Below are 23,806 nucleotides of genomic sequence, written 5' to 3'. Positions count from 1 at the left end.
AGAAGGAATAGCAGTCGACCCCACCAAAGTTGTCACTGTGACAAATTGGGAAGCCCCCACAACAGTTGGAGAGATCCGGAGTTTTCTTGGACTCGCAGGATACTATCGGAGGTTCATTGAGAATTTCTCAAAGATTGCAAAACCCATGACGGAATTGTTGAAGAATGACACAAAATTCAAATGGACTGAGGAATGTGAGGCTAGTTTCCAGGAGTTGAAGAAACGTTTGGTTACATCACCGGTGTTGATTCTGCCAGATCAGCGCAAGGATTATGAAGTATATTGCGACGCTTCTCATCGAGGACTTGGAGCAGTGCTTATGCAGGAAGGAAGAGTTGTTTCGTATGCCTCACGAAAACTTAAGCCCCATGAGTTGAATTATGCCACCCATGATTTGGAGTTAGCAGCCGTAGTGCATGCATTGAAGACATGGAGACATTTTCTCATTGAAAACCATTGTGAGGTGTACACGGATCACAAGAGTTTGAAGTACATCTTCACACAGAAGGAGTTGAATCTCACGCAAAGGAGATGGTTGGAGCTCATTAAGGATTATGATATGAGACTGCATTATCACCCCGGAAAGGCTAACGTAGTAGCCGATGCGTTAAGCCGCAAGAGCCACGTGAACACACTCTTGACCGGAGAGTTACCCAAGGAGTTAGCTGAGGATCTTCGCGAGCTATGTTTGGAGATAGTTCTGAGAGGCTTTGTAGCAGCATTGGAGATTCAGTCTACTTTGATGGATCAGATCAGAGAAGCTCAGAAGACAGACAAGGAGATTGCCGAGATAAAGGAGAAGATGAGCAAAGGAAAAGCTAAGGGATTTCCCGAGGATGAGGACGATACCTTATGGTTTGAGGACCGCCTTTATGTGCCTAATGACCCGGAGATCAGGAAGTTGATTCTGCAGGAGGCCCATGACTCACCGTATTTGATTCACCCAGGAAATACGAAGATGTATCTGGATTTGATGGACACTTTCTGGTGGACCGGAATGAAGAAGGATATTGCAGAGTATGTAGCAGTTTGTGATGTATGTCAGAGAGTAAATGCACAACATCAGAAGCCAGCAGGATTGTTACAACCATTGCCGATACCCGAATGGAAGTGGGATAAGCTAAGCATGGATTTTATCACAGGATTGCCCAGGACTCGTTCAGGCTATGACTCAATATGGGATGTAGTCGATCGTTTGATGAAGGTAGCTCATTTCATCCCACTGAAGACCACTTATACAAGTGCTAAGTTGGCAAAGATATACATGACTAGAATCATATGTCTGCATGGAGTTCCGAGGTCCATTGTATCAGATAGAAGAACCCAGTTTACCTCAAAGTTCTGGAATCAGTTGCACGAAACTTTGGGTACCAGTCTAGAGTTCAGTACAGCCTTTCATCCACAGACAGATGGACAGACCGAGAGAGTCAATCAGATTCTGGAGCACATGCTGAGAGCTTGTGCGCTAGATTATGGATCTAGTTGGGATGACAATTTGCCCTATGCAGAGTTCTCTTACAACAACAGTTATCAATCCAGTTTGAAGATGGCCCCTTTCGAAGCCTTGTACGTAAGGAGGTGCAGGACGCCGTTGTTGTGGGATGAAGTTCGAGACCGCCAGTTGTTTGGACCAGATTTGATTAAAGATTCTAAAAAGAAGGTTAAGCTGATTCGTGATAGACTCGAGGTAGTCCAGTCCAGGCAGAAGAGTCATCTGGATTCTAAAAGCAAGGAGACAGTTTGCGAAGTCGCAGACAGAGTTTATCTTCGTGTGTCCCAACTTCGAGGAGTTAAGCATTTTGGAGTTAAGGGGAAGTTAGCACCGCGTTTGTGGGACCATACAAAGTTTTGGAACGTATGGGAGAAGTTGCTTACAAGTTGGAATTGCCCAAAGGATTGTCAGGAGTTCATGGTGTGTTCCAAGTTTCCCAGTTGAAGAAGTGCCACGCAGAGATGGCCGATATACCTCTGGGAGATACAGTGCCACTGGAAGCAATTCAGTTGGACAGCGATTTGACCTATGAGGAGAAACCAGTCAAGATTCTCGAGTTTGCCAGCCGAGTCACACGTAGCAAGGTTATCAAGTTTTGCAAAGTTCAGTGGAGCCACCATTCTGAGGATACCACCTGGGAACGAGAGGAAGACCTACTGAAGGACCACCCTCACCAATTTTCTAGCCAACCCGAATCTCGAGGACGAGATTCATCTTAAGGGGGTAGGTTTGTAACATCCCAAATTTTCAATTTGGAATGTTATACATTAGATCATCATTGCATATCATATTTTATTGCATTTTGGCTTGATCCTAGAAATTCTACGCAACTCAAGGACCCGCGGAGAGAGTTGGGGATTTCGTTATTTTCATGTTTGAGTTTTCTCAAAGTTTGAAAAGAGGATCATTTGATTTTAATTATTTTATCTTCATATATTTCTTATATAAAAATAAAAGAGAGGGAATAAAATGGCTTTCCCAAAATAAAGAAATATTGGAGGTTTAATAGTAAAATCAAATAAGATTTTATTTCAGAGTTTTATCGCTATTTTATTTGAATTAGGAAAAATGCGCGGTTTTCTAAATTGCATTTTAGGCCCAAATAAATGTTAATCTTGTCTGGCTTATTTTTAGAGGATGGGGAAAATTTATTTCGGGATTTTTGGAGTCCGTTTAGTATTTCTTTTCTTTCTTTTTCTACAAGTCGGAATTATTTTTAAAAAAAGTCAACTGAACCCGGGCCGTATTCGGCCAGGACTCCAGCCCGGCCGGCCTTTAAGAGGCGAAGCCCGAGCCGCCCCAAACCCTAGCCCCGCCCCACCCGATCCGCCGCCGCTGCCGCCGCCTCCCTCCCGCGTCGCCGGAGCCCCGCGCCGCCGAAGCCCCGCCCCGCCGGAGCCCCGCTGCCACCCGACCCCGCTGCCGCCAGAGCCGCCGCTATCCCGCCGCCGCCGTTTCCGCCATCGAGGTAGCCGTCGGATCCGCCGCCGGTTTTTGCCGGTTAACCGTCGATTTTATTTAAGAACCCTCGGTTATTTTTTTCAGATCGGTTTTTATTTATTTTTTTTGGTTTAGTTTATTTAGCGGATGTTCGTCCGTACGTTCGTTTTAACGAACGGTTTTCGTCGTTTAGCCGCAGACAGCGAACGTTCGTTCGTTAGCCTGTTCGTCCGTTTTTTCTTTTTGTCGGGTTTTTCGTGATTATTTTTTATCGCGATTTCTGATCCGATTTTCGTTTTAGTATAACTTTTCGCTCGTTTATCGGAATCAGGCGATTCAAGCGCCTAGAGTTTTGTCTCGAAACCCTCTTTTTGTTTTATCAACTCAAAAAAGTTTTTTCTACTGTAAAATTTGACTTAGGTCCAGATTAGTAAATGAAGCTTGTTTCTTTCGCCATTTGAGTTTCATTGCTTCGTTTGATTTGATTCTTTTTGCAAACCGGAGTTCTTAAGTTGAACTTTCTGGTTAGATCTCTTATTTGAGTTTTACCCATGCATTAGATGAGTGCTTATTGTATGCTTGTTTGTTTGCGATAGAGTACCCGGAGTGCGCAGCGTGCTACTACGAGTCTCTAGGTTTTCACGGATCATCAGCAAGGCAAGTAACACTTTGATCATACCTCTTTACTACCCAGTTTTATTTCATTAGATCAATCCCCAAACAATTGCATGGTTAGGATTTGATTAATTTGTGGGTTGGGAAGTAGATGAGGTAGTACCTATTGTCCTGTTTATTATCAAACCTTTGGGAGTTACTTCTGCTTATATTGCTATGCTATGCTAGTAGACGTGGATTGGGTGAGTGTATCCATGACAGATGTGAGTATTGTTAATTAATGGTTTACTTTAGGTGGCTACTTTAATACACATCTGGGTGGACTGAGGCACCTGGGGAACCCAGTGTTGCCTATAATTTTTGGAAATCCCGGGGTACCGTGTGATTCTCCTATGGACCGCCACCCAGGCTCAAAGGGATCATGAGATTATTCATGCTAGAAACTTCCATGTGCTACCGCAAGCTACTATGGGCTATAGCATAGTTGATTAGGTCGTGTGAACTCTTACAGTGGTAGACTAGCAGATGTAGGGGAAAGTAGGTGTAACTGTCTACCCATCGTAAGGTGCTAACGCTTCTGAAAGACTATGTCTCGGTCATCCGTTTCTCAAACACCATGTAGTGCGAGAATTCCAATGGAGGAGATCGAGTCTTGCGGGGAAAAGTGCGCAAACCTCTGCAGAGTGTACAAACTAATCATGGTTAGCCATGTCCCCGGTTATGGACGTTTTGAGTATCTAGTACTTGGATTATCATGTGTATCTCATCATGTTACTTAAATTAATTCTATTTGGGTTTAATGATGCTTAATTGGGATTGAGTTGGGTGAACCTTCTCAATATTTAACAACCACCATGATAGTTAAATAAAATTTATTCCTTTGTTGTAGGGAAAAATTGGCTTTATGCAAAACTGTAACCATAGAGCTTTCCACCAGCCATATATGCATGTAGTGATAGCATTATTCTGTTCATTACTCTCTATGTGTTACATTGCTAGCATATTCCATGTGCTAACCCGTTTTCGGGCTGCAACGTTCATGTTGCAGACTTTTCAGACGACGAGTAAGGTGCCTTAGGTCGTGATCTTTCACTCAGTGATGCCGTTGGAGTTGATGGACTCGCTTTATCTTCCAAGCCTTCCGTTGATATCGTTATTAGGTGGCCTTAAGCCATATTTATTGTAGTAAGTTTTCTTTGGAGACATTCGATGTAATAAGTGTGTGATTGCTACTTTGTTAGAAATCCTTCAAGTACTATGCGTGTTAGCATTACTGATCCAGGTATGACACTAATGAACAGAGATCAGACTGTTTGAGGTCTGGTCGCTACAGCGTGTGCTGACGGGGGAGTGATGAGACCCATAGGCAATGGTACGGGTGGCGACTTGGCGCATATCTAGTTGTTGCCTGCTTAAGAGCAGGTGGATGAGCAGCCAACGGACATGGTTACTACAGCCAGAGCTTTTGATGCTAGGCTGAGTAAGTAGAGAAGAGGAGAAACGAATGTTGGATATGTCAGTTTCATTACTTGCATAGTAGCATAGCACCATATATAGCCATAGTCTAGGTTTGGATTCGAACCAGCTATAGGAGCACGTTTCTCATTTTTCTAAAACTCAGCAACATCTCTTTACAGGTGCACTAGCTTATTCTCTACGCCTTCTCAAATCTTTGTTTTTCTTTCTTTTTTTGCGATGAAGGAAGGAGGACAAAATTGAGAGTTCCTGGGACTCTAACCCAAGACCTCTCGGTTGAAAACTAAGGGTGCTAGTCACTTATGTGGCGAACATTCCCTAGGAGGACGGCGGCATACAAACGCAAATTCCTCGCAGTTTTAGTTGCAACGCAAAATCGAACGGTCGCAATTTCGGGAATGTTATCAGGCGAACGAGCCCAGTTTTTCTTTTCTTCCTATATATTAAAAAGTATGGTACTTGGTGTCGACTTAGTCAACAAACGATTGTGCCAATCTTGACTGTTGGATTGACATCCAACGTCTGTCGTGTTTCTTCAATCTCTTCTTCCTCCAGCCGCCAAAGCCAAACTAGCGCCGGCAGGACCGCCTGCTCCCCCCTCCCACGGCTGGCGATGCTACCGCACATCTTCCTCGGCTCCTTTTATTTCCCGTTCGAGTCCTCACCATCGTCCTCCGCCTTTGTTTGCTCACCGCGGCGCCGCCCTCCGGTGTTGTCAACATGGTCAACAACCGAGAGGAATAAGGTGATGACTGTACATGGTGAGGATGACAGTAGGGACCCAGTAGAGCGTAGTAATTTTGTATTTTCAGGACGGAGAAGGTTATCAACTGCATTGTGCGGGAGCTGTGGCCCGTCTAGCCCAGGCTTTTATTTCATATGTTTACCACATGACCAACCCAGTTTGTTTTTTTCCTTTCTGAAAATGGCTAGCCCAACTATTTTGATTTTTGCAGAATAACCAACGTAGGCCTACATGCTTTTCTACGCCCTGCTAGGCCGGAAATATTTCAAGACAAGGAGGGATGCATTCGGGCTTGCCCAGAAAATGGGCTACAAGTAATAAGAAATGGGCTATGGAAATGCCATAATAGGAAGGTATGGTGGCTATTTTGAGGAAGGTATATGTTGGGTTTATGGTACCCGAGGAAGTTGTGCAACACAAGAGAGGCTAGCAATGGTGGAAGGGTGAGAGTGCATATAATCCATGGGCTCAACATTAGTGATAAAGAATTCACATACTTATTGCAAAAATCTATCAGTTATCGAAACGAAGTACTACACGCATGCTCCTAGGGGGATAGATTGGTAGGAAAAGACCATCCCTCATCCCCGACCGCCACTCATAAATGAAGATAATCAATAAATAAATCATGCCATCACATAACGGTTCACCATACGTGCATGCTACGGGAATCACAAACTTTAACACAAGTATTTCTCAAATTCACAATTATTTACTAGCATGACTGTAATATCACCATCTTCATATCTCGAAACAATCGTAAGGAATCAAACTTCTCATAGTATTCAATGCACTTTATATGAAAGTTTTTATTATGTCCCTCTTGGATGCCTATCCTATTAGGATTACATTTATAACCAAAGAAAATTACCACGCTGTTTAAGGACTCTCAAAATAATATAAGTGAACAATGATAGTTCATCAATTTCTATAAAATAAAACCCCGTCGTGCTCTAAAAAGATATAATTGAAGCACTAGAGCAAAATTGCCTAGCTCAAAAGATATAAGTGAAGCACATAGAGTATTCTAATAAATCACGATTTTCATGTGTGTCTCTCTTAATAGGTGTGTAAAGCAAGGATGACTGTGGAAAACTAAAAATAAAAGACTCAAATCATACAATACTCTCCAAGCAAAACACATATCATGTGGTGAATAAAAATATAGCCTCAAGTAAAGTTACCGATAGACAAAGACGAAAGAGGGGATGCCTCCTGGGGCATCCCATATCTTAGGCTATTGGTTGTCCTTGAATATTACCTTGGGGTGCCTTGGGCATCCCCAAGCTTAGGATCTTGCCACTCCTTATTCCGTAGTCCATCAAATCCTTACCCAAAACTTGAAAGCTTCACAACACAAAACTCAACAGAAAATCTCATAAGCTCCGTTAGTATAAGAAAATAAATCACCACTTTATTGTACTGTTGTGAACTCATTTTTCATTTATATTGGTGTAATATCTATTGTATTCCAAGTTTTCTATGTTTCATACCCCCCCGATACTAACCATAGATTCATCAAAATAAGCAAACAACACATAGAAAACAGAATCTGTCAAAAACAGAACAGTCTGTAGTAATATGTAACTCTCGAATACTTCTGTAAGTCCAAAAATTCTGAAAAATTAGGATGACGTAAGAAATTTGTGTAGAAATCCAATGCAAAAAGAATCATATCATAAGCACATTTCGGTGAATAACGACAATTATTTTCCTGGGCACAAAAGTTTTTGTTTCTCAGCAAGATCAAAACAACTATCACCATAAGCTATCCCAAAGGTCTTAATTAGCACAAACACTAATTAAAATACAAAACCACATCTTACCAGAGGCTATTTGAATTATATATTGCAAAACATAACCTAAAAAGCGAACACAAAAATAAAATTGGGTTGCCTCCCAACAAGCGCTATTGTTTAACGCACTTAGCTAGGCATGAAAGCACGAATAGATCTAGGTATTGCAGTCTTTGGTATGCAATCCATAAGTAGCTCTCATAATAGATTCATAAGGCAATTTAATTTTCTTTCTTAGAAAGTGTTCCATACCCTTCCTTAACGGAAATTCAAATATAATGTTTCCTTCTTTCATACCAATAATTGCACCAATCTTCGAAGGAAAGGTCTACCTAGAATAATAAGACAAGTAGGATTGCAATCTATATCAAGAACAATGAAATCTACGGGCACATAATTCTTATTTGCAACAATAAGAACATCATTAATCCTTCCCATAGGTTTCTTAATAGTGGAATCCGCAAGATGCAAATTTAAAGAACAATCATCAAATTCACGAAAACCTAACACATCACATGAAGTTTTTGGAATCGTGGAAGCACTAGCACCCAAATCACACAAAGTATGGCACTCATAATCTTTAATCTTAATATTAATAGTAGGTTCCCACTCATCATAAAGTTTTCTAGGGATAGAAACTTCGAATTCAAGCTTTTCTTCGAAAGATTGCATCATAGCATCAATGATATGTTTAGTAAAAGCTTTGTTTTGATTATAAGCATGAGGAGAATTCAACATTGATTGCAACAGGGAAATACAATCTATTAAAGAACAATTATCATAATTAAATTCCTTGAAATCCAAAATAGTGGCTTCATTGCTACTTAAAGTTTTGACCTCTCTAATCCCCACTTTTATCAATTTTTGCATCAAGATCTAAAAACTCCAAATCAGTGGGACGCCATTCAACTAAAGTTGACTCATCTCCAGTCCCATATTTATCAAGATTTATATTGGAAAATAAAGATTCAATAGGAGTCACATCAATCACTTTAAGATCATCATTATTTTCATGGAAACTAGAAGAACACGGTTTTACAAACCAATTTTTTTAGCACGCATCTTAGCGGTTCTTTCTTTGCACGCATCAATGGAAATTCTCATAGCTTTGAGAGACTCATTGATATCATGCTTGGGTGGAATATATCTAAGTTTCAAGGAATCAACATCAAGAGAAATTCTATCCATATTCCTAGCCAAATCATCAATCTTAAGTAGTTTTTCTTCAATCAAAGCATTGAAATTCTTTTGTGAACTCATAAATTCTTTAACACTATTCTCAAAATAAGAGGGAATATTATTATAATTTCCATAAGATTGTAGGAATCACCATAATTATTAGAGGAATTGCAAGGAAACGGCCTAGGATTAAAATTACCTCTATACGCGTTATTACCAAAATTGTTCCTACCAACAAAATTCACATCCATAGATTCATTATTATTCTCAATCAAAGTAGACAAAGGCATATCATTAGGATCAATAGGAGCACTCTTGCTAGAAAATAATTTCATAAGCTCATCCATCTTTCCACTCAAAACATTAATCTCTTCAATCGCATGCACTTTTTTACTAGTGGAAGATCTTTCGGTATGCCATTGAGAATAGTTAACCATAATATTATGTAGTAGTTTAGTAGATTCTCCTAAAGTGTTCCATAAAAGTACCTCCCGCGGTCGAATCTGAAAGATTTCTAGAAGCAAAATTCAGTTCGGCATAATTTTTTTGTATAATCATCCACGAATTCTAACCATGAGTAGGGCAATTTCATATCATCAATTTCATCCTCTCCCTAGATTGTGCAACATGTTCATGATCAAGTTTCTTAAAATTCATAATATCGTTCCTAAGGAAGATGATCTTAGAGGGAGGAAAATACTTGGAAATAAAAGCATCTTTACACTTATTCCATGAATCAATACTATTTTTAGGCCAAGGTAAAAACCAAGTTTTAGCACGATCTCAAAGTGAGAACGAAAATAGCTTCAATTTAACAATCTCATTATCCAAATCCTTTTTGTTTTGCATATCACACAAATCAATGAAATTGTTTAGATGGGATGTGGCATCGTCACTAGGAAGGCCGGAAAATTGATCTTTCATAACTAGATTCAGCAAAAGCGGCATTAAGCAAGATGACATGGTGTAGAGGAATTAACTAAAGCAATATGATTAAAACCCCATCTTTTTATCCTCGATGGCAACAATACAATACATGACTTGCTGCCGCTACTGTCACTGGTAAAGGACACTGCAAGATTGAACCCAAAGCTATGCACTTCTCCCATTGCAACAAAAGCCAATCTAGTTCGCCAAACCAAACCGATAGTTCAAAGAGAATTACAAAGATATCAAATCATGCATAAAAGAACTCAGAGATGATTCAATTAATATTCATAGATAAGCTGATCATAAATCCACAATTCATCGGATCTCAACAAACACACCGCAAAAATGGTATTAGATCGAATAGATCTCCAAGAACATCGAGAAGAACATGGTATTGAGAATCAAAGAGAGAGAAGAAGCCATCTAGATAATGTATATGGACCTGTAGGTCTATGTTAAACTACTCACGCTTCATCGAAAGGGCAATGGTGTTGATGTAGAATCCCTCGATTGAATCCCCCTCTGGCAGGACACCGAAAAAGGCCCCTAGATGGGATCTCATGGGTATAGAAGGTTGCGGCAGTGGAGAAGTGTTTTTGTGGCTCCCCCTCTTGGTTTGGGGATATATGGGAATATATAGGTGAAGAAATTAGGTCATGGGGTGCACGAGGGACCCACAAGGGTGGGGGCGCGCCCTAACCCCTTGGGCGCACCCTCCGTCCTTGTGGCCGCCTTGTGGCTTCTCCGACTTCATATCCAAGTGTTCTGGTTGTCTTCTGGTCCAAGAAAAATCATCGCAAAGGTTTTATTCCGTTTGGACTCTATTTGGTATTCCTTTTCTGCGAAACTCGAAAACAAGGAAAAAACATGAACTGGCACTAGGCTCGCGGTTAATAGGTTAGTCCCAAAAATAATATAAAATAGCATATTAATGCATATAAAGCATCCAAAATAGATAATATAATAGCATGGAACAATCAAAAATTATAGATAATATAATAGCTTTACGAGACGCGAGCCATGCGTGGCGAGCGTCACCCCACACCACCTAGTGCAGCTGCTGCCCCTGACATGGGTGGCGAGCTGCGTGTCTACGTCAACATCCCGGGCCTCCACACGGCTACTTCTCAAGAGCTCTTCTGGCTGTCCCGCGTCAGCCGAAGTGGGGGCTACCGCTGCTACTATGTTCGCATGCCATTCGGCCTGCTGAACATGGCTGCCTCGCACTAGCACTACATGCAGGGTGTCTTGGTGGCTCACAAGGCCAGGCACCAGGCGGCCTTGACGGAGTAGGTGCCGGAACCTCGCGAGTCCCCTAGACCTCGGGAGTCCCCCGGGACTCAGGTGCTGGCCGGCTCGTGAGAAGAGACATCTGCAGCATGCATCTTGGGCTACTCCAACACTTCTACGACGACGGTGCCAGGTGACTTTTTGGGTTGTTCAGTGAGGGCGCCCCTCAGGTTGCATTATCTCAAGCTGTTAGGGCCCGCCCCTACAGCCTGTATCATTTTGCGCATGTATCAGAACTTGCTTCGCCTCTTATGAATTTCCTAGAATATTGCAACTTGCATGTCCGGTGCTTCGCCACCATGAATGTTGTGCGCCCTCATGAGCCCGCCCACGACTGCCTCATGATTAAGGACTGGCACGGTGTCTGTTCTCGGGTCCGTCCCTGCAGCGTCGCTAAACCCAAGTGGCCGAGCTTTATATTGAGGGCTAGCTCCCGTGCACATCACCTCTCGTGGTCCTTGGTGCCTTGTTCTCTTATGTCGGTTATCTTTCTTTAGGATTATTGCATGAGAAGACTGGGCACGACTACCGTGCTCGGGTCCGTCCCTACAGCGTCGAAAAACCCAACAGCTGAGCTCTGTCTGGCGGGACGGCCCCATTCACATCACCTCCTGTGGTCATTGGTGTTTGGCCTTCTCATGTGATGTCCTCCGGAGATTCACTCGGCACAGGCCACCTCACACATCTCGCATGTCTCTTACAAGCGCCCTGTGCCAAAAATTCAGGCGCAACCCGCCTTGAGGTAGGTGACGGTGTCCTGGACTAGGAGGTAAGCACCATGTCGTCTCAAGATCAGTTGGATTGGGCCCAGGACCTCCATCGCCGTATACTCATGGCCAGTTCGGACAGCCCTGCCGCATACAAGGAGGACTCCACAAGACTTGGCGCCCAAGACAAGGACTCTCCTAAACCCTAGGCCTCCGGTGTCTTATATAAACCGAGGCCAGGCTAGTCAATAGATATCTCATATTCATTACTGCGATCTCGTGGTAGATACATGTACTCTGTACTACACCCATATGAAAACAATCAAAAGCAGCATGTAGGGTATTATCTGTTCAAGAGAGCCCGAAGCTGGGTAAAACCCCGTGTTCATGTTATCGTCGCTCCAAGACGCCTAGCTTAGGACCCCTACTACGAGATACGCCGGATACTGAACCGACATTGGTGCTTTCATTGAGAGCCTGCTAGGTGTCGTCGCGTTGTAATGGATCTTCAACAGACGCCAAATCAGGTGTTATAGTTTCAGTTTAGTTTATTTTACCCGGATCAATTCTTTTGCAAAAGTATCGTTGTCGTTCTGTTCGATATTTTCCACAGATCGGATTGACCTCCGCGTGTAGAAGGAGAGCAGCGACGGCAGGAGGCACGGCGGCCGAACCCTGCGCTGGCTCCTGGCTACTCGATCAAGGGCCAGGCCCGTACGCTGGATGGGCGGCAGCATGGACCTACTATAAAACAAAAACCCACCTGCGGTAGTTTGGCAGAGGATCTGGCGCAGTAGTTGTACTACCCATATGGTGCACAGGAGCTGACGAGACTTCAAATCGCTGGCAAAGCACAGGCTGATTTAGTCCCCTATTCTTTTGACTATTATTTAATTAGTATGAGATAGTCTATGCTTTTTGCTAACCATCTGTCTTTTGGGTACTTCCCACATGCAAGTACTAGTACTATCACTAGAGATGCATTTGTCCATGTAATAGAAGCAACACACTTGGATTGCTACAGCGATCACCTTGGGACAAAAAACCTCCGAGTACCCACCACACACGGACAGTACTAGTCTGGCCTTTCTACCTCAGATTTCAACGCCTCAGAACAAGAACATCAGGTTTTATCTTTCTAGTTACCTGTACCGTACATACTAAATACGCACTAGATTTTGTTCTGCTAGTTTGCATGATTTTTTCTATGCAGACCTTTAGCGACTGATTTAAAATTCGGTCCGTCGACACGGCGGCCTCATTCGTACATAAAGTCACAAGAGGAGATGATCCCCGCACAATTCTTTTTTTGCCACTGTTGCCACCATGTCATGGGCGCCAGCACCGGGTTGATCGCCTTCTCAGGGGCGCACACGCAGCAACACACACATGGAGCGGCGGCAGCACGTCCCGAGCGACCACATGGAGATGACGACCTCCGAACACACATCAGGGAGATTTTTTTTCTTTTCCAACTCCTATTTTGCAATCAGTCCGGGTCATCTCCGCCGAACAGGTTTTGTTTTTCCTAACCATTCGGTTAGCTCCTAAAATTATTGCACACAGAATATCTTCTGTTGTTTTGCACTGCATTATTTTTGCAGAAACATTTTGTCGACACTTGTACCTAGGGTCGGTCCGGCTAGCTTATCCCTGTCACCTGGGCAGGCCGACTTTCGTCGACATCGCCGGGCCACAACGCCATCACGTCATCATTCTAGCCTCAGCGCACAGGCCATATTTACCAAACTTTTTCGCTTCGCATAAATTAATTATGCACCTTTTTTTCATTATTATTTTTTGGTTTGCACTATTTTACCTATGCAGGCAATAGACTTTGATCGGGCTGCACTATCGCCTCGGCGTGGTGTCCTCATCACCCACCTCCATCGACCAAATTTTGTCGTTGTCTTGGAGCGCTGCCCTGTGTTGGCAACACTGCATCGTCGCTTCATCAACCTACTTAGCCGGAGATTCCAGTGTCACCCGGCGACCTGCTCCATCACCTCGGCTAGACCGGGGGCTTCAACTCTTCGGAGTGCCGAGCTCTTTGATCGGCCACATCGGGCTTGGGGGCTGAGACCTTGTCCCACGCCAACCTCGGACCGCGTCATCAATGCCGAACACATTAAACAGCTAAGTCACTTTCATGCTCAAAAACTCCCAATTTTAAATTTTGTTTGATTCGACCAAGCATCATACTTTTGTAGCAAAAAGTTCCTTGTGAAAAAATTCCTTGTCAAAACTTTGTTTGTGACACACAAATTCAAATACCCCGTTTACTTGGGGGCTTCCTTCATGAAGCCTTTCCTCTTGCATCTGATTATACTTGTACGGCTTCATTCCTTCTTCGTGTATTACCCATATGCACCATGTTAACTTAAGTGTTCCGCAAGCTGGGTTGCATTGCTCCTGTGTTTACCCCTACGTTCCCGATTGTTCGGCTAGGGAGTAAAGGGAGCACCTCTGCGATTGTCACGATCGGGTCATCCGAGCTTGGGCCTCGGACTGGGTGAAGCCAAAAGCTAGCGCTCTCATTGTTTTCAATTATGGTCGGCACACAACGGAACTCATGACTACAAAAAATCTATTGCACAAGTCTCATAGTAACAATGAGCAACCGAAGAAAGGTATCAGTGGGGGTACTATTTTCTTCAAAGATGCTTCTTACACTTGGTCAGTAATATAGCATAAGTTCCCTGAGAGCGCTTTGTCTGTTACGGCCTTATGGCCTGATTGCCTGGTTATCAAAAACACCGTCAATATTCTCGACAGGTGGAGTACATAACACTCTTCGGCCCTTGACCGAAGTGGGAGAAGCCGACGGTCGGTTAAGACGCGTTTAAACTTCGGGTGAACACAAATATGATATAGGTAGTTCTGTACATACAATCATTATACATAAAATTCTTTTAACCAAGTCACTTGGGGGCTCTTAAATTTATATGAGCGGTTTTATAGTAAATGTGTTTTCTTCTTGGTCGTTGCAAAGTCTTTTGATACCGCTCCTTTTTCGACTTGACTATATGGTCAATAGCCGGATAGCCTGTCTTCTCTCTAAAAGCCGCTCGGGTGTAGTTTGCTAAACTGGCTTCAAAGAAGTACTCCGCCTTTGGGATAAGGAGCTTGAATCCATAGGCTGACCCACGCGAAGTCTTGAGATCGGATGTGTCATGTTGAAGCATGACAGAAGCACAATTTTTTTCCAATTTTCGGATTGGCACCGAACACTTGATCTTGTTCGGACGTCAAGTTTTTACTGACATTTTTTGGTTTTCCATGCTTGTGGCACTTTTAAACTATTTGTGTGTTTCCAGCATAAGTCTCGCAGTGCAACGCCGAACACCGTTAGAGATTCGGCAAAAACATTCTCGGATATTTCTATATATGCATCGATTTCGTATTGTGTCTTCGGTCAATAGTTGAGTTGCCCTACTCCTGTGCTTGCCTCCTACGTTCCGTATTGTTCGGCTAGGTGCGCAACAGAAGAACCACTACGATTGTGCTTCCAGCTCGCATGGTTAAGCACCTCAGTGGAGAAAGCCGAAAACTGACTGTCACAATAAGCGCAAACTGGTCAGTGATCCGATGACTGTGTTAAATGATGGGCCATTCATAACATTGGCCGAAGTGTTTACGGCTTGACCTCTGCTATCGCCGAACACTAACCGGGGGCTCATAGCTAGCTTCCCCAGTTTAAAGCTCCTATGACTAAGTGAAAGTTATAAAGCTCGGATATCTGATTGTCTCGTTTCCGCTAACACAACCGCCTTCGGGCACCGATACGTTGGCTAAGGGTTGTCTTGTTATCGCGGAAACACCCTGCATAGTATCTACAAAGGTGTAGAAGCCGACGATGGGCCACTTTCAACTAATAAACGATCGCAATGGAATCAAAGTAAGTATATATCATCAGCGTTTGTATTCATTATGCAAGTGTTGCCTTCCGTAATTATCGTTATATAAATCCATAAATATGCATCAATTTGACTTAAGATTTTGGCCAAGCTGGGTTTCTTGGCTCCTGTGCTTACCCCTACGTTCCTTATTGTTCGGCTAGGTGGTAAAGGGAGCACCTCTGTGATTGTTACTACCGGGTCATCCAAGTTAGTACCTCAGACTGGGTGAAGTCGAAAGCTAGCAGTCTTAAAGGATCACATTGGTCAGCAACGACGGAAGTTAAATTTTTTGGTTCATTAATACCATAGAGTTCGAGAACTTTCTCAGAACTAAATCCTCAATATTTTCCTCCCACATTGATCGGAGGTGAGGTTTCATGATCATGATAACCATGAAGACCCAAAGAAAGGAACTGATAGCGGGACTATTTTCTTTGGAAGATGTTTCTTACGTTAAAAAGTAATATAACATATCTCTCTGCGTACCTTTGTTTATAAAACCGTTTGGCCGGATTGCCTTGTTTGTCGTAAATCTTGGCCCTCATAAAGGCTTTATAAAGTAGGACAAACACTCCTCGGCTGCTGGCCGAGGAGGTTGAAGCCGATTGTCGGTCAACAAAGTTTTGTACAATGCGGGTCCGAGCATTAATGATGTAGAGTACTTGGATACATAGAATCATTACTCATAAATTGTAATTTTACTCTGGATATCGATCCTTAATTCGGCCACCCGTGCCCATATTAAGGCTCGGGGGCTACTGGGCTTCGTGCTTATAATTTACAAATATTAAAGGGGTACATCGTTCCCCTAATCTGGTGTTGCCACCCGACCAGTGGCTTGGGGGCTACTGCATTGACAATCCAATGCAGAAAATTTAAAGTGAAATATAGTTTTTTGAGGAGATTATGATCCTCCGGTTGGTCGGCCGCACCCAACCTGAGTCTTGAGGACTTTGCACACCGCTTTTTGTGTCCCGAAGTATTCTGTCGAGCTAGGAGTTGATCCTCAAGCGGATTTTGCGAATCAACTTGAGTCTCAGGGGCTACTGGGATCAGCGGTCTTGTGTCATACTTTAGGTGCATCTCGGGTTTTAGACTGATACACACCTTGAGGGCTACTAGCTATATATCTCGGCAGAAAATAAATTGCACCAATAAAAAATATTGACAAAAATTCAGCCCGCGGTCGGGGTGGTGCACCACCTTGGAAGCAGTCCGTCATAAAGCTTGGACGCCAGTGGCCGGCTCCATAGAGGGCATTTACGGCATTAAGCTCGGCTAAACTCCTTCAACTTTTTTGAACCACGGTGATCTATGACACCTCGGATACAATACGGCGTTGGGGCTTGGACATAGTTCGGCGTTGGAGCTCGGATATAGTCCGGCGCTGGAGCTCGGATGTAGTTTGGCGTTGGAGCTCGGCTGTAACAAGACTCTTCGAATACATTCTGGCGTTGGAGCTCGAAAGCAGTTCAACGTTGGTGCTCGGCTGCAAAAGATACATCGAATGCAGTCCGGTGTTGGAGCTCGAAGGCAAGAGGGCACCGCCGCACGGGAACAACTTCAAACCTGAGGTATGGTGTAAAAAATAATAAGGCATTGATAAAGGCCGAGAACTTAAAGGGGCTCCTTGGATACCCGACATGTAAACTCTTCGGATTCACTTTGGCGATCCTCAAGATCGAAGACGAGAAGATTTTTTGAACCAGTTTTCAAGACCGACGACCGAAGAGGAAGAACAGTTCGGAAGAATCGAGGAGCGTCCCCAACTTGAGGACCGGTTCAGGGGGCTACTGACGGTGTCCTGGACTAGGGGGTAATCACCACGTCGTCTCCCGATCAGTTGGATTGGGCCGAGGACCCCCATGGCCATATACTCATGGGCCAGTTCGGACAGCCCCTGCCGCATACAAGGAAGACTCCACAAGACTTGGCACCCAAGACAAGGACTCTCCTAAACCCTAGGCCTCTGGTGTCTTATATAAACCGAGGCCAGGCTAGTCAATAGATATCTCATATTCATTACTACGATCTCGTGGTAGATACATGTACTCTATACTACACCCATATGAAAACAATCAAAAGAAGCATGTAGGGTATTATATCTTTAAGAGAGCCCAAAGCTGGGTAAAACCCCGTGTTCATGTTACCATCGCTCCAAGACGCCTAGCTTATGACCCCTACTACGAGATACACCAGATATTGAACCGACAGTAGGGCCTCGTGAGTCCTGCGCTGGCTCACAAGTGCCTATATATACCTCCTGCAGTTCTGCCGTGCTAGCCACGTGTACGAACGGGGTTGTACATGCCTCAGAGACTCCCCCGAGGGAACTCCCACCCATGCACCAGTGGAAGCCCCATGCTCCGAGCTGGCGGACTACACGGTTGAGGAGCGACTATGCCCACGCACCAATGGAAGCCCCATGCTCCGCGCAGGCGGATGACATGGTCGAGGAGCGGCTATGCCCATGCAAAAGTGGAAGCACCATGCTCTGTGCTGGTGAATAAACAACTAACGGCATCCTAGCGGATGAAATAACCTTAGGAGGGCCTTTGGGCTTGTTGTTCGGTCCGACCGCACCACTTTTCCTATGGGAGGGCCGCGCGAGGGGGCTGGGCACAGGGGCTACAGTCAGGCCACGCCTGGCACACGCCACCTCACAAGGTCTCTCACACCTGGTTTTCTCGCATCCCTCCCAGGTAAAAGCTGGCGATGAAAGGTATGGGAAACTCATGATTAACTCAGGTGTTGCTCGTGTTCCCATCATGAGGGTTGTTTCTACATCAAGGGGGACCCCTGAGCATCGCGACTCAGGGGCCTCACTGGTCACGTAGCCCCTCACCCCTTGGCCTCGTCCTGGTGATCTGGTTGCCGCAACGGCGGTTGACGTATGCGTGGGCCTGGCCCTCACTACAAAAAAGGACACATCCGTGACATTTTGGGCCGATTGAAATTTTTTTATGTCATGCTTATGACACTTCTATGACGATAATTGTGACAAAACCCGGTATCATCATAGATGTGGTGGGCTCCTACTTCTATGACAAGAAATCATGATAGAAAATTGGGATTTCGTCCTGGTCAGGCCGGAGACGCACCTGCATGAAATTCTTTTGGCCGTCCATGACAGAAAAAATCATGGTAGAAGCGAGGGCGAGGAAAATTCCGGGGAGTTCCCAGTTATGGTGGGTGGTTGGGGCTGAGCGATGCATAGAGGTTTGCGCGTTTCTCTCATGCACGTACGCACGTGTGTCCAAGGCGTTGCGCTCTAACTGAACCCGAGAGAGGCGTTGTGCTCTAACTGAACCCGAGCAGTTGCACTACCTACGTTACTGAACCCCGATCGGCCGCTTGCTGTTAACTAAACCCGAGTGATTCCTTTGCTACTGCTGCTAACTGAAGCCGATCGAAGCTGCCTCTTGATGAACAGTTTTCCGTGGGGGTTGAATGAACAATTCCCGGTGGGGGTTGGATGAATACGATCCCGTGGTAGTAGAGGCTGTTACCGCTGGATGAACAGGACCCTGATCGAGAAGGCCGGTGGAGGGTGGATGAACAGGACCTCGTGGAGGCTCCATGAAGAGTAGCCGGTGGAGGGTTGATGAACAGGACGCCGTGAAGGCTCCATAAATAGTAGTCGGTGGAGGGTTGATGAATAGGACCACATGGAGGGCTGGTTGAACAGTAGCCAATGGAGGCTGGATGAACAGGATCACCGTGGATGAACAGTAGCTGGTGGAGGCTGGAGGAAGTCTATGATGGATGAATAGTAGCAGGTGGAGGCTGGAGGAAGTCGACGGTGGATGAACAATAGCAGGTGGAGGCTAGAGCGAGGCAGTAGACGGTGGATGAACTGGACCCCATTTCGACTGTAGGCGCTCCAAGACAAGTCCGTTTCCTCCGTTTTTGCGGTACGCCACACCCCTCCCGATCAACAGGACCCTATTTCGACTGTTTCCTCCATTTTGCGGTATGCCGCACCCTTCCCGATGAACAGGACCCTGTTTTGACCATACACGGTCGAACAGAAGGCCCGTTTCCTCCGATCTGCGGTACGCCAGACCTTGTTTCGGCTGTTCCATCCAAGACGGTTGGCTCCTGATGAACATGACGTATTCTGTTGCCTCCTGATGAACACGACGCATTTCGTTGCCTCCCCATGAACACGATGCAGTTTCTCCATTCTGACTCAGCCAGTTGGTTTCTGATGAACATGACGCCGTTGCTGCTCTCCGTGGCCTCTCCATGTACACGAGCCCTGGCCGTACTTATGGGCGAGTACGCGGTTGAGACCCCGCCCGTATGTACATACATGGCCATATTTTTTGGCATCTGGTTGTACGTACGTGTACACGGTTTTGACTGGACTGCCTGAACTGCTACCGCTCCTTACTCGGCCACGGTTCATCATGGCAGACAGACAGATCGACCGGTATGTACATAGACAACGCTACATATGCTTCGACCGGGTGGGTCCCAGCTGTCAGGGAGGATAAGGACGCACTTCCTTACGTGCGAAGATATAGCTGGTGGATCCCAACTGTCAGGGGGAAGAATCATTTTTTTGCCCGTAATAAGGACACACTTCCTTGTGTGTGAAGATGTAGCTGGTGGGTCCCAGCTGTCATGGGGAGAAACGTTATTTTTCTGGTAAAAAGGATGTACTTGCATGCATGCGTCCATGGGTGTGGTGTGTCCCCATGGTCAGCCTCTCCACATACAGTCATCTCCCGATGACTCTTGTTTGTTGACCATGTTGACCACACAGTGCAGAGCGCACCAAGATGGTGGATGACGGCGAGGCACCAGACTGGAACACCCCGGAGATGGGGAAGATGCGGGAGTGGACTCGCAGACGGAGAGGAGTGGGAAACTTGACGGGTTTGGATGCGCGGTGGGCCTACACTCGGCAGAGAATAACAGGAGGTGCGGAGGAGTGGACGGATGGCCTGGCCGTCGGCGGGGTAGCGTTTCACTATGAGGCGTGCAAAATAGCGCTAGTGGATGTCGGAGGCTGGAGCAAGCGGTTCCGATAGCGCTGGAGGAAGAAGACGAGAGATTGAATAAGAATGGCGGCCGTTGGATGTAAATCCAAAGCCTTGCTTAGGCTTCGACCTTTGTATTTTTATTTTCGCGGAAGTGCTCAGGCTTCGACCTACTGGCCCACATGTCAGCCAGTCCATTTGGTTTTTTAGTCCATTTGGTGGGCTGGGTGAAACAATGTAGCATATATGCAGCCTATTTATATATTATGGTAGAATTTAAATCCCATTCGCATTTTTCTCGAAATCCGCGGACTTGCTGGGCTGGGTGAAAATATCATGTTGGGCTGGACGGAGAAATGCTCTAAAAACATAAACCCATGATTGCACATCTATTACTGCATTTGTTAGTAAAATCTTTGCAAGCTTATGTACTCAAACACTAGGAGTTAATTTTCCAAGTTATATATAAACAATTATTATTAATATTTTGTAAGAACTTTCGATTTACGAAATAGAATATCATTTTAATTTGATGAGTTAATAGGACGTGGGGTATTAAAAAAATTAGGCTAGATGTGGGACAGTTGAGTTGGTTCTAGGGAAAAGTACTAGGAGAAAACTCAGATTACATAGAAAAAGAAAGTGGGAGAAAATTTAGATTTAGGATTAATGAAAACGAAAAATAAAGGAAGTGGAAAAGTCTATAAAATGGTTGGACGAATGACAGGTTGAATGGAACCTTATGTTGTTTCTATTATATATATGTAACAAAATAAGATACAAGTATATATATATATATATATATATATATATATGTATATATATATACTATTATAGAAGGCAAAACATAGGTTCCGTTTTGCATTCTTATAGAAAAATAGAACTAAGCTATGCATCGTCTTGAAAAAACAAACATAACTTGGGCTGCTGATGTTATAGACAAGCTAGGCTGGGAGTCCTAGAGGCCGCTTGATACCTGTTGGATCCAAAAAAAGTTGAAACATGCCGTGGGCTACCCATGTTAAACAACAAAACCTAGGCCATGGACCTGGTGGGCCTAGGATTGTCAGCCTCTCGACGAATAGCCGTCTTCTGATTCCTCTTGTTTTGCTGACCATGCTGGGAACGACAGATGGCGGCGCCGCGGCGAGAGCACCAAGGTGGAGGATGACGTCTAGACCTTGAACTGAACGAACCATAGGGAGGGAAGACGCAGGCGGAGGGGAGTACGATGGTTGACTTGTTTGTGTGCAGGGTGGGCCGATGGAGCTGCCGTCACCGGACAATGTGTGTGAGTAGAGGGATGGCCTGGCCAACACCATAGGCTATCATGGGTCACCGAGGCAAGCACAGCAGCACAACCAGCTGCTGTATAAGAAGAGGACGAAAGATTGAACAAAATAAAGAAATACAAATGGATAGGTGGTTGGTCCCAGATGTGTGTGTATGAGACTTGCTGGGTCCATCTGAGAAAGGGAATATGTTGGGAGGAAGGAGATTCAAAGCACGGCAACCAAGTGAACTAGTTACATATGTAAGCAAATAGCCACTAAAAAGCAAACAAGTTAATGAGTTCTTAGAAGAAATAGTTGGGACTAAACAGATAATTACGACACATAGGCTAATGCATGAAACACTCGGATGATAAAGGTGCTTAAACAGATAAAGTACAACATCTAGACCTTCCTGGCATGCTTGATCATGACGCTGCGGCTGCCCGTGTACTCGTCGGTTACGGGAAGCAGACACGCCTTCATGTCCAAGATCCGCCTGTACATGTCATAGCATGTGTATGAGTCCTTGGCCGCATAGGTTATGTAGGCTAGATTCAGAGGTACCTCCCACGTGTTCAGGTCCTTGGTATCGTTGTCCTATTTCATGTTGGCGTAGCAGGGGTCGATGATGGTCTCGGCGAGGTCAACCACAGAGTCCTTCTCCTACCCGTTGTTGATGATCTTGTATTGCTTCTAGATGTCGACAAGCTTGTTGCACCAGATGGCCGAATCGTCGCGTTCTTCCTTCTCTCCACTATAGAGAAGGTGCAGTCGGCATTGCCGATGAAACGATCGAATGCTCCAGAACCTCTGATGGCCTTATAGTAGTGGTAGACGAGAACCTCATCCTGCACACATACCTGGGCAACGGCAATCCGCTGTTCCCTGTTAGGAGATGAATGGATGGGCACAAGGTCTAGTCCTGTGACCTTGTGGTTTCTCGTCTTGTAGATATTGCTTGAACTCAGCGAGGTAGAGCTTCACCGCATCCAGATCGTTGGTGTACATCACATTCAACTTGGTGCAGCCATGGGACTGAACGGCAAACTCAAAGGTGCACTCCTTGCTGAAGTCCATATCCAGCAGGCTCACCCCTCGGATCGCCATTGGAGTCTCTTCAAGTGAACAAGTGGGTAGGCGACAGCAGCAGTTCATTTTTCAGCTCTTGGAGAACTGGATTCAATAGTAAACTGCGTGTGTACAGGCGACAATAGTTACTACCCCTCCCTTGCATGCTGCACATCCGGCAGGAAATGCACCCTCGGCAGCAAATGCCTCCATTGAGAAACCTATTCCAGCCACACGTCGATTCACGAGCGGGTTTGTATTGGTATAGTAATAACAAGTGTTAGTGGTCACTTCACTTAAATTTAATTTGCTTTATTTAAAATTTATTCTTAAAACAAGCAATACATTGGCTCATTCAATCAGTGCCACAGGATCAACATGCACAACAATTAGAATTATTATTCTCAGGACACACACCATCAACACATTTGTCGTACTTTCACACAGATAATACTACCAAGTTTGAACTGTTTGTTATGGTTGTTGTCCTCTGCATCATCATGCCGTATTTCCCAGCTTGCAAGATTCAGAACCAACAAATAAGATTCAAACAAGAAGTAGAACAAAGATGCCTACACATCTCATTGATCCCCAACTTGCAAGATTTAGAACCAACAAATAAGATTCAAATAATAAGTACAACAAAGATGCATACACATCTCATTGGTTCCCAGCTTGCAAGATTCACAACCAACCCATTAGAGACTTTTGATAAAGTGAATCTCGGGATTAAATCCATCTTGGCTAGCCGTCATACAACCCAAGAACTTGGCGAATGCTCTTGACCATCAAAACATCTGTAGTTGAGTATTCCTGTTTGCACAACACAGATAAGAAAGAGCATGATTACTATAATAGTGGCACTAGTTGAATTCAACCTGCAGCTCCACTCAATGATTATATTCAT

The sequence above is a fragment of the Triticum aestivum genome, chromosome 2B, assembly GCF_018294505.1.
Source record: "Triticum aestivum cultivar Chinese Spring chromosome 2B, IWGSC CS RefSeq v2.1, whole genome shotgun sequence".
NCBI classification, from domain to species: Eukaryota; Viridiplantae; Streptophyta; class Magnoliopsida; order Poales; family Poaceae; genus Triticum; species Triticum aestivum.
This window is presented reverse-complemented; position numbering follows the sequence as displayed.